The sequence below is a fragment of the Callorhinus ursinus genome, unplaced genomic scaffold (assembly GCF_003265705.2).
Source record: "Callorhinus ursinus isolate GAN/ISIS: 27379988/994484 unplaced genomic scaffold, GSC_fseal_2.0 scaffold50, whole genome shotgun sequence".
In the NCBI taxonomy this organism is placed as follows: Eukaryota; Metazoa; Chordata; class Mammalia; order Carnivora; family Otariidae; genus Callorhinus; species Callorhinus ursinus.
Window position 1 is genome coordinate 3,473,616 of NW_027397112.1, and position 12,670 is coordinate 3,486,285.

Below are 12,670 nucleotides of genomic sequence, written 5' to 3' on the forward strand. Positions count from 1 at the left end.
ACCTTAGGCAGCCAACTGTGCTTTCTGTTTAAGAGGAGCTGTTGAGAAACTCTCAAAGATATACCAGGTTCTAATTTTATATTAGAAAGGTAACATATTTGGTGTTATCTTTGTAATTAAGTCACCATCATCTATCTCCACCATCAACTCACGAATGCTCTGTAACAGAGGTTGCAAACTCCTTAAAGGTATGTTTTTCTGTTGGGTTCAAAGCGATAACTCCCATCTTTTACAGTGCCCAGCACACAAGAGGCCCTCAGTAAATATTTGTTGAAAAATAGAGACAGGATAAGTGAACAAAAATGACAAAAGAAAACAAAAATACATAATGGGAAGTGACCACAATGGCATTCAAATTTCACACTGACTCAAAGTGTGGAAACACGAATATTTTTATTTGTGAACCAAACAAAATGCATCCATGCATCATATCTGTCATTTATGGAAATGTGACTACAGCAGTGTGACCAATACCCTCATGTGGAACAACCATTGGGCAAGCTACATGACAATTGAAGCCTCAATTTTCTCAAGTGTAAATTGAGAAGATATAGTGCCTACATTGCAGGGTTGTTGATGGGGTTAAATAAGATCTAACTCCTAGCAATTCTTGTTCAATGATGTTAAGAACACTGAAACTACTATTACTGATAATAGCTAATATTTTTTGGCTATTCGCTATGTTCTAGTCACTGCTCTGGTATTGTACATATGTCAACCTAAACTGAACAAACAGTTTGTGGTCCCAGGTTAAGAACTTGGACTCCTTCCTACTGTACTCAACAAATAAAAATAGTTGTCTGGACTAGAACTTCTTCCTCCATACCCTTCTAGGTGACATTCACATCTCATAAGGACCTCTCTAGCTGGGGGATGGGGGAGCTGTTCATGGATTTTTTTCCTGAAAATTCTCTTGATTTGGAAAATACATTTAATCGATTATCATTTGTGGCAGCAACTTCAGAAAATTCCTTGACCTCCTCTGGCCTTCCAGCCAACCACAAAATCTTCAAGCATAACAGAAAGAAAGAGAAAGGGAAAGAAATGGGGGGCGGGGGAGGGAGATGGGGGGTTGGAATCAGGTTTTCTGCTTAAGTAGTATCTCCACAGAGAGTCTTGCAAGCTGGTAGGAGGCTTCCTCTTCATCTATCTGGGGCTGACTCCTGAGCCAGCTGGGTTCCCTCATTCTAGACTATGTTATGGAGCTTTAGGTCTGACACCATGGTTGCTTTTTGTTTTTCTGACGAGGATACATAAATATTGGGGGATTTTTTATGTGAGACAATTAGGAGCCTAGAACACCATTAGCTGGACAGAGGAGCAAGGCCCTTTCCTGGCAGAAATGTAGGCTGCAGAAGATGTTTATTGCCAGCCTCTGACTAATGAGATGCTTCAGGCAGCTTTGCTCTGCAATTGAGATGGAGTGCACACGCAGCCCAATTAGAAGCAAATGACTGCAGTCTTCAGTGGAAGTGATGAACTGGAATTCCAAGATGTAAACAGAAATGGAAGATGGATTCTAATGTTTTTGAAAGGAATTTTCATCATGGTCTTAACAATTTTCAAAGCAAAAGTGTCAATAAAAGTGCTATTTGCTGCAGAAATTTTCAATCTATTTATGGAAAAAATAATTAGTTAAAATATCAAGTTATCTCGAGTTTCAGAAGTTTCCAGTTCTGCTCCTAAAACTGCATCATAGGAATAATTTGTAATCTATGTGGATTTTATACATTAATTTTAGGATCAATGAGAAGTCAAGAAACCCAACCACAGGTTCTTAGCCATAGGTGGTAGAAGACTAAAACCTCCCACAAAACTGTTGTGAGGATTCAGTGAGACAATGCAAACACTTACCAAATATTTATTGAGCATGCCCTGTGTCAGAGCCTGTTTTAAGCACTTGGGATAGATCTGTGAACAAATGTGGTCCCTGTTCGTGAGGGACTTACATTTCTGGTGAGGGCTGGAAGGTAATTACAAAACAAATAGGTAAGTAAACAATTTAGCATGGTAGAGGGTGGTAAGTAAAGACTGAGCAGGATAAAAGGTAATGGGAAATGTCTGAGGTAGTTTGAAGAGGGTGAGTTTGGGTTTTAATAGCCACAGAACTTTTTGAAAAGGTGACAGTTGATCCAAACAGAGTTAGTAAGGTCAGAGAATTAGCAAGGAAGATATCTGGGGGAAGAGCATTCCGGGTGAAGAAAACAACCAGTACTTGGGATCTAAGTTCCAAACAAGCTCTGGTTGTTTCCGGAACAGCATGGAGGCCAAGGTATTTGGAAGCAAGGGAGAAAGAAGCAGGAGACAGAGTCAAAGAATGAACAGAGAGTCAGATCCTGCAGACTTCAAAGGCCATTGAAAGGACTTTTATTTTACTCTGGGTGAAAGAGGAAACAATCACACGGTTTTAGCAGAGCAAAGGCATGATCTGAGTCAAGATTTTAAAATGATCCTTCTGGTTATTATGTTGAGAAGAGACAGGACAGGCTGGGGAGAAGCAGGGGACATGGTGAAAACTAGCATATTAACTCAAATGAGAGATGATGGAGTCCAGTCCAAGGTGGTGATATACAGACAGAACTGAAACTAAAGAGCCTGGCCTGAAATTCACACTCCAGAAGTGTCAGCTCTTACTATCTTTTTAAGGAAGTGGGTGATAAGATGACATCTCCCACTACTTGTCTTTCCCAGAAAGGCCGGTACAGTTTGTGAATAATATAGACATTTATTTACTGGATTGCAAAATTCCTCTTCCCCTCTGAGATTTAGTTCAGTTCAATCCTGAATCTAATCAAAGTAAATGGTGTTTAAATTTTCCCCCCTCTAACAACTTTATGATCACTAGTCTTTATGACTCTGTCATAAATCTGCCAATCTAGGAGTCTGTTTTATATGGTATTTTGGCTTTAGACCATTGAAAATAATGGTTTAACTCCCATCCATATTTTTGGCATCAACTACATTTTCCTGTATCTGTTTCCATCCCTTCCTATACACAATTTGCTTTTTCATCATTCTTTTCTCAACTATGGGTTTCAATGATTTTAATTCATTCATCACTCAGGTATCTTTAAAGTGGTAAAAAATATATGGGGGCAGATGTGGTCTCTAAACTCATTTTAGCCCTAACTTTGGGCACAGATAAGGTGAAACTAGTAAATAGTTAATGCCAGCTAACACATATTAAAATGTGACTTTAAGGAAGATTTTAAAAATTGAAATGCATGCACCGCTTTATACAAATATGTTTAACAGATGTATGAAACAAAACTAATTATTAAAATTTCCTTTCTGGGAAATGTTACTTGTGGCCAACTTTAAAAGGCAAGGACTTCGTCCTGGGCAGGTATTAGCAGCTTAATAAATCTGAATAAATTATATACAACATCTCTGAATTTAATGCATTTTCCAGAGGAACAAGAAGATGTAATTTCACCTCCTAAATTCAAACTCGTTCATTCATTCATTCACTCACTCACTCATTCAACAACTAGTATTCGTTGAACAATTACGTTTCCAGTACTCTAGCAGCACTGAAAATAACATGTTCAAGAGGCATGGAAATAATTCTTGCTTTCATGGAGCTTCCAGTCTAATGGAGGTGCCTGGGTGGACATTAACAAAATCCCACTCATGAACAGGTCATGACAAATGGAGGAAATATGTTCAGATGAAAAGATTAAATCACCATTCTAGGAGAATGAGCTTCATAGATAAAGCAAATCTTTTGTCTATTCTTATCAAATGGGGCTTGTTCATAAAGGTTAATTTACAAATATTTAAGAAGTTAAAAATGAGGAATCCATTAAAAATATCCTTGGAAGTCTCCTAGTTACTCAAGATATCAATGATTTCCCAAGTTGGAGACACCACTTCCATGGATTGGCAGCTTTCTACCAATGCCCTGACAAGAGCTAACTCTACCTCAACATCTATTCTATTTGTGGGTCCCCATACCACTGTGTGCATTTTCTTCACCATTTTCTAAGCTTTCTCTGGCAGAAACCTGTGAGAATCCCTCAGATTGCTGTTACCTTTTTTTCTCAAATAGACAAAATACACAAGGAAATTACCATGTGCTTACTTCTGCCCAAAATAGACTTGGCAAATCAAATGTCCTTGTGTTTGAGTGTCCTACTATGCTAGCTATATGATGGGTGATGTGCTAAAGACTAAGAGTACAGAATAAAGGAGGAGGTGGATTAGTGGCTCAGAGAAATAATCACTTCCCTAGTGACTCCCAGCTAGGAAGAAACAGATCAGAAGTTCAAATCCAAGCGTTTGACTCCAAAGCTCATGGATGTTCCATATTTAGCCTGAGGTCTTTGCAACAAAAAGTACCAGTAATCTTTCCAGATTTGAAATATCTGTGAGGAACATCTACTTGGATTTAACAAGCCAAACAAACAAGAAACAACCTAATAGGGCACATAGGATGTACACCCTAAAGGGCACAATCTCTTTTATCCTCAAAAAGGACATGTTGACAAGTGACAGAGACTTGTTTCCAAAAATCCTTCTGTTCCCATGGTGCTTTAAGGAACACAAGAGAAGGAAGAGCAATTTGACTCAGGAAGTCCTCAAACAAAAATTAGAAAACTACCCAACATCTTGGAAATGTTGTCCATTTCTCATTTCTCTTCATCTATGCATTATTTTCTTTTCTTTGGAAAGCAAGCTTTTTCTTTAGTACTCATGTGATGAAATATAGCCCTACCCCTTCTGAGTCTGCAAATTCTGTTTTCTAGTAACCATCACAGACCAACTAGCATAGCACATCAAAATTTCAAAAATACATGAGAGACAATCTGATTAGCCTGGTCTTGGCCAAGGGTCGAATTCAATCCAGGCAGCTGGGGCTGGAGAAGGGAAAACATAGTACATAGTACGCCATGACTAATAGGACCCAACTTCTACAGCGGCAAAGATCAGAGAAGGGGGGAAAAAAAGAAGATAAGAAATGGACAGAGACTCCAGTAAGTGGCCACACGTGGCATAGATTAAAAGTTCTAAAATGTATGCAAAAAAATGAAAAGGAGAGAGTAGCATGGAATTAAACTGAGTTCTCAATTAAATTTGAGATGAGCATTCCTGGGTGAAATAGGTCAAAGAGAATGAAAGTGAAAATTTGATTCTAGAGAAGTCAAATCAAGCTCTTGTCATGAAGGTTTCCCATGGAAGAACATGCATAACAAGATGCAAGGAATGTTCGTGGCTCAGGGAGGAAACGAAAGTGAGGACATTAGTAAGGATTAAAAAAAAAAAAAGTTCACTACAGAAATAATGCCAGATATGTTTCAAGGCAAAATTATGGCAGATATTAAAAGCCCAAGGGAAAACTTAACATCTTAAAGTGAAATGGAAATTGTTGTTAAGTTTTCAACTGGAATTATACAATGCAAATGGAATTTAAAAAAAAGTAAATCTGGGAAAAGCGTCCCGATAGTGTAGGTAACCTTGAAACAATGGTGTCTAACAGGGTGCAAAATTTCAGTATTGGAAGCATCAGGGCAAGAAAAAAAAATTGTTGGAAACTATGTGTAACACAAGCTTGAAATGAAGGTCTGTTTGTTAGGGTCAGACTACATTTAAGTGACCATATCATTAAATGGCAAATTGATAATTGAGTTTAGACATAGATTGTGGAAAAATAAATGAGGGAACAAGGAGATCATTGGAATTTTCAAACTTTTTTTTTTAAGTCATGGTTTGTATTGTGTTTTTTTGTTTGTTTGTTTTTAAAGGCAGAAACTCCGTGTAATATACCTTCCATAAGCCAAAACGTCTACCAAGTTTACCTGGGATTAGGTTGGTGTATAATTATGAGCTACTTTGTATATAATTAAGAGAATTGGTTTATCAGCTGTTTAGTCTCAGAAACACACATTTTAAGATACTGAAATTCTTAGGTTCTCTTCCTTGAGGTTAAATATTTTCTGCTTATTTGCTCTTAAAACAAAACCTCCCAGCAACGATTGGAAGGTAGAGAAGGTGGAACACTGGTCCACTCTCCAAGAAGAACCATGTCTGGAGAGTTAACTCCAAACACTCTGGGATGGAGATATATACTTCATTTGTGCAATATACTGTGTTACCATAATTTACATCCTATTCCAGTTTGTGCAAATCCTTTGTCCAGGACCTTTTTCACAGAAACAACTCTTTCCACTGTATTTTTTAAAGGTTTTATTTATTTATTTGACGGGGGGGGAACACAAGCAGGGGGAGAGGGAGAAGAAGACTCCCTGCTGAACAGGGAGCCCAACACAGGACTCAATCCCAGGACCCTGAGATCATGACCTGAGCCGAAGGCAGACGCTTAACGACTGAGCCACCCAGGCAACCCCTCTTTCCACTTTAAATGATACCTGGAATGTCTCTCTCCAAAGAAAATCTGTACTACCCTCTCCAATGAAGTCGTTATCTCCCCCTTCCCCCCCCCACCCCCGGCCCATCTCCTGGGGAGAGAAAAGCTCTGCCCAGGTCTTATTCCTACTTAAAAATAATTGTTCCACTGCTCCAACTCAACCATCTTTCCTCTTCTGGAGTCTACAGTATCTGTTAAAATATTCTTTAACCATTTGATTATTATGAAGCACCAGGCTCCAAGACACATTTTCACCTTCCTTCATCGTTTCAGCAATTAGCTCATATTTTTCTTCTATGCCAAGTCCCTTAATATTATCTGCAGTAACTTCGGGGGGTCATGGCCATGAGCTGTACCTGAAACGCATAGCTCCTTAACTCCGTTTTGAAACCTTTAGTTCTACTCTAAGTGGTAATATAGTATAATAGTTAATAGTATAGACAATATTACCAGACTTCCTGGTTTAAAATCTTGGTGTGTTTTTTTAATCACTTAAGATATCATTGGTATAAAATGAACCACACTTTTTAATGGGTATACTTTAATGAATTTGAACATTTGCAAAGACCTGTGATATCATCACTAAAAATCAAGGTCATAGACATATATCCACACTCCATTCCAGAGTTTCCTGGTATTTGTGTGTGTGTGTTGAACACTTAATAGGAGATCTGCATCTGTTAAATAGGGATGTTATTATGGAACTGAATAAGTTATTATAGCAGTTCTCAAAGGTTGGTTTGCAGACTCCTGGACATTCCCAAGACTCTTTCATGAGGTCCAAGAGACCCAGACATTTCATGGTACCACTAAGATGTTATTTGTTTTTCACTAATGGTGGAAAAGTCATGGTGGGTAAGACTGCTATTACCTCAGTACAAATTAGGCAGAGGCACTAAAATGGACATGGCGCCAATGTATTTTCACGACCGTCCAGGAGCATACATTAAAAAAATGACAGTTTCACTGAGGAACATCCTGGAGGAAGCAGTAAAATTTGGTAATTTTATTCAATCCTTGGCAGTCAGTATACATATTTTTAATTATTTTGTGTAATGGAACAGGAAACCATCCTAAAACACTTCGGCTGCCTACCGAAGTATAGTAGTTGTCTAATGCTTATGCAATTGTTTGAGTGATGAGCCAAACTTGCTTCTTTTCTCAAGGAACACGATTTTTACTTGAAAGAACAATTGACAGACAACTGTGGTTATTCAGACTTTGGTATTTGGAATAATTTTTTTTTTTAAATGAACAAAGTAAGTCTGTCAGCCCAAGGAATTAAATTGGCAGTATTTGCTTCCAGTGATAACATTTGAACTTTCATGAGAAAACTGGAATTCTGGAAACCTTATATTGACCACTGTGAGTTTATAGCTTAACAATAGTTAAGACACTTACGGATTTTGATGGCAACATTAACAATGTTTTTACATTATGGAATAAGATGTGTCAATATTTAGAAGGTCTGTGTAACTCTGTGAACCAGTATTTTCCAAATGATTAATGCAAGATGCTACAAAACCACACAAAAGTAAAAGATACAAGGGCACCTGGGTGGCTCAGTCGGTTAAGCGTCTGCCTTCAGCTCAAGTCATGATCTCAGGATCCTGGGATCGAGCCCCGCATGGAGTTCCCTGCTTAGCGGGGAGCCTGCCTCTTCCTCTCCCTGTGCGCTTGCTCTCTCTCAAATAAAATCTTTTATTTTATTATTGTTTTAAAGATTTTATTATTTGACAGAGAGAGAAACAGCGAGAGAGGGAACATAAGCAGGGGGAGTGAGAGAGGGAGAAGCAGGCTCCTGGCAGAGCAGGGAGTCCGATGTGGGGCTCGACCACAGGACCCTGGGATTATGACCTGAGCCAAAGACAGATGCTTAATGACTGAGCCACCCCGGCGCCCCTCAAAGAAATAAATCTTAAAAAAAAAGTAAAAAATTCGAAGGGCAGGATAGACAATGGATTTTAACATTACAGAACACAGAATGTTCATTGACAGTATTTCAGATTTTATGTTGTAAATAACTCTTGAGAAATTACCACTTGCTGAATACTGGTATGGTATCAAAACACATTCCTAATTATTTCAAAGGGCTATTAAAGTTATTCTCCCCTTTCTGATCACATAGTGTGATTTTTTTCAATATACTTCTACCAAAACATATCACAAGAGATTGACCACAGAAGTAGGCATAAAAATGCAGATGTTTTCAATTAAGTCCAACATTACAGGGATTTGAAGGAAAAAGATGCTTCTGTTCTCACTGGAAAATATAGGTTTTCATAAAAATATTCACATAAAATGAGTTTTCATTGCACTGGTTTTTACAATATTTTGATCATTTAGGAGGTATGGGGAAAGGGTCAATAATGATAAGACAGTGAAATTTGTTGCATGTTGCTAAATCCTATTAATGCATTGAGGAGAAAAAATGTCAAGCTCAGGTTAGCCAATTACCAACTTACAGTATGAAAGTCAAAATACCTCTATGTCAATGTTAAAGAAACCCTCATTTTTGCAGCTGAGGAGCAGATGAAGCTGAAGACTGCATCAAGGGCTTTATCTAAAAGAAGGAAAACTTGAAAGAGAATCTAGCCAGTCTAACCAAGTCTCCTGCAGCAAAGCCAGGGTCCCAAAGGAAAGAAACAGGACCCTGAAATTTGGGATGAGATATCTAGGTAGATGCCTTCAATTACCTTGCATGCCCAGACTCTGAATTCCATAGCCTGCATGGACTGATGTTCTCTAGCAAGAGGCAGGGAGCCAACAACCATCCACTTACCTGAAGCTGAAGCAGAGAGCTCATGCCTTGAAAGTCAGTACTTGCTCAACTCAAGATTTACTCACCCTCCCTCTCCCCTGGCAACATGACCTATATAGTTAGGACCAAACATAAGCATGGCCCCACTGGAAAGTGTGGGTCCTGCTAAGCAAGGAGGGGATTACACAGACTGAGCTGCAGGGTCTATTAATGCATATTGCTAGAAATGGGAAAATAGGTCTGGAAGCTAACTAATATGCAGCTGAGAAAGCCCCTGGAAGCTTAGCAACGTGTTGGAGGGAATAAAGGACTCAGAAAAATGGGCATACTAAATCCAATCTATTATATGAGGCACAGAATCCTAACCATGCTCCTCAGGATAACTGAGAGGGCAGTCTGAGTATGAGCATTAAGGTGTAATATTATTCTGGATAATGGGCATGCTGATGTTGGGGGAAAAAATGCTTCCAATATATTGCATATTTTTTATATAATTAATATGGAACATATGGAAAGAACCAAACATATAAAAGGTTTAAAATAATATTTATGATATAAGAAAACAACTGTATTATTTCAGTTTGCCTCAGTTAATTTCTGCCCCTGCAAATTTTATATAGCTGGATACTGTAGTTACAGATCTAAACCTGCTTTTACTATAATAGCATGTTGGCTAATTGAGCTTAAATAAAAAAATAAATTAAAAAATAAAATTACTATAATAGCATGGATATTATTGTATAACATAGTCTTAATAACCACCATTACAATAACAATGTTACATTATCTAGGGTACAAGTTTTATTTAATCACTGTAGTTTGTTCTTGTTTACCAAAATTGAACATTTCTTTTAAAGATTTTTTATTTATTTATTTGACACAGAGAAAGAGAGATAGCGAGAGAGGGAACACAAAGCAGGGGGAGTCGGGGAGGGAGAAGCAGGCCTCCCGCCGAGCAGGGAGCCTGATGCGGGGCTGGATCCCAGGACCCTGGGATCCTGACCTGAGCCGAAGGCAGATGCTTTAACAACTGAGCCACCCAGGCGCCCCTGAACATTTTGTATTTATACATTTTTTGTTGTAAGAGTGCCTATTTTGTATCAGTAATTGTTAATCATTCTTCTTTTTGAAAATTTTTACTACTCTGAGAGTAGAGTTGTGATGTTTTGTTAAATACCATTTATTTCAGCACTTAGCCTTTCTAAAATTCATTTTTTTACAGTGACTAGATCTCTCTGTGGGGAATGAATCTCTCACATCCTTTATCTTATTATCCACTGAATGTTTCTATTATAAGTTGTATGAGCTCTATATTTATTGTGAATATTTCTCATTGCCCTATATATAACAAAAAAAAAAATCCCAATTATTTGCCATTTCAGGTGATCCATCCTTTTAGTGTAGAAAGTCATCCCTGTGGCACTATTTTGATAGACATTTATTTAGAGTTTAAGAAATATTTAATTATTTAAGTTTAGAGCTCTTATTCATCATTTTAACTTGACCTTGCTATACAGTATAATATCTCCACTTATTTTTGTCCCCCCCAAATAATTTTCCTAGAATGCTATATAAAATCCTGCTCTTTTTAGACATCTCATATTTCCTTTATCATATATACTCTTTTTCCACATTAGGGCATTGATTTAAAACAGATACTCATTCATGCATACTAATTTTTTCATGGTGCTCTTTTGAACAGCTGAATTTTTGTTGGCACAATTTAAGGCATTGAAGACGGAGACAACTACTTAGCCATATTTATAGCAGTTGTTACAACACTGACATTTCTTGGGGTCTTTAAGACTTCACATAGTTAACTTGTTTCACACATTTTTCCCTTGGGCACTATGCCTTCTTTGAGTAAAACTATTATTTACACTAATACTGCTCTTTTAAATACTCAGGATTCACAGCTCTCCTACGTTTTGGTATCTCTGTGTTTTTCCTTTGGCCTGACTCAATGTTAGGCTTCTCAACGTCATAGACACTGTCCTTAGAGCATGTGTATTCAGACAGCAAAATTATTCTTATTCACAGATCAAAATCAGGTAGAATGGGATGATCGGCATCAATCAAATCCTCCCACTGATGACCACTACAAAAACTATGCAACATTTCACAACAACAGAAAATCTCTTTAAGGTTTCAGGAAGAAACAAAAAAATGCAGAAAGAACCTGAAGATTCAAGGTTGAGAGAATGCTGAGAGAGAACCTGCCCTGAAGTGAGTCAGACATTCTTGGCCACTTTTCTATCTTAGGCTTATCCATAAACAGCTGAGAGGCTAAGAGGAAAAATAGGAGTGGCTTAGAATTTTCAGCAGTATTACAGTAAGAGCCAGAGACTGGGGCTTGGGACTGCCAAGGCAGCAAGGACTCGTGGGACCAGAGAGAGGGCACATAGAAATGGGACTCTAACATTATGCATCGATATTCCCCGTAGACATTTGCTAGTACTAAAGGTGTGCAGGGGGAGAGCCTGAGAAAGCAAGCATAAAATGGCAGCTACAGCTAACTAGCAGCAAACTATTGGCAGTCTCATGGCATAGAGAGATAATAATTTGGGTTTAGGCCAAGCTTTTAGTAGAGACCTTGAGAGGTCTGCATATCAGGAGAATGAGTACTCTGGAAATAGACCAACTCAGCTCTCATCAATGCTACATCCTAGGCTGCCATGAGAAAATTAAATATTTTCTGTAGGAAGATAATATCTGGGGCGCCTGGGTGGCTCAGCTGGTTAAGCGCCTGACTCTTAATTTCAGCTCAGGTCATGATCTTGGGGTGGTGGGATCGAGCCCTACATCGGGCTCTGTGCTCAGCCTGGAGCCTGCTTGAGATTCTCTCTCCCTCTGCCTCTGCCCCTCCTCTTGCTTGTGTTCTACATCTCAATAAATAAAATCTTTAAAAAAGATATTATCTTCCAAAGCCTCAGTAATTGTTCATATACAATAGCCAACAGCCAATAAAAAAAAAAAAAAAGACATGCCATGAAAGAAAACCATAAAAAAAAATCTCAGAAAAGAGATACAGATTTGGAGGTGATCCAGTCATTGGGGTTTTCATATAGAAATTCAAAGATAGTATATTCAGAAAGCTATACAATTTTGGAAAGGAGATAGAACTTATTTGAAAAATCAAATGGAAGGCCATGACCTGAAGAAGAAAAAAGTGAAAGTGAAATTAAGATCTCAACAGATTGTAGATGAGATAGAACAGAGTGATTCAATTATAAGGTGGGTAAAATATCAGACTAAAACCCAGAAAGAAAAACAGAAAAGGACATAGGAGATACATGGAGCATGGTGGAAAGTCTAAAATATATGTAATTTGATTCCTAGAATAACAGGTGAAACAGGATGGGTCAGAAGCAATATTTGAAGGAATATTGACCAACAATTTTCCAAAGCTGGTTAATACCCATAGATTCAAACATTTAACAAACCCCAAATAAGATAAAGAAGAAAAAAATTACACACAGGCATATCAAATGAAAATTGCTGGGGGCGGGGGAACCCACAAAGACAAAACTTTAAAATCACCT

At 38.0% G+C, this 12,670-nt stretch overlaps 1 protein-coding gene across 1 annotated transcript in view; it reads right to left on the reverse strand.

The window, feature by feature from the left end:
• Positions 1 to 12,670, reverse strand: part of KCNJ2 (potassium inwardly rectifying channel subfamily J member 2) — a 345,114-nt gene that overhangs the window by 156,332 nt on the left and 176,112 nt on the right. The window lies entirely within an intron of this gene.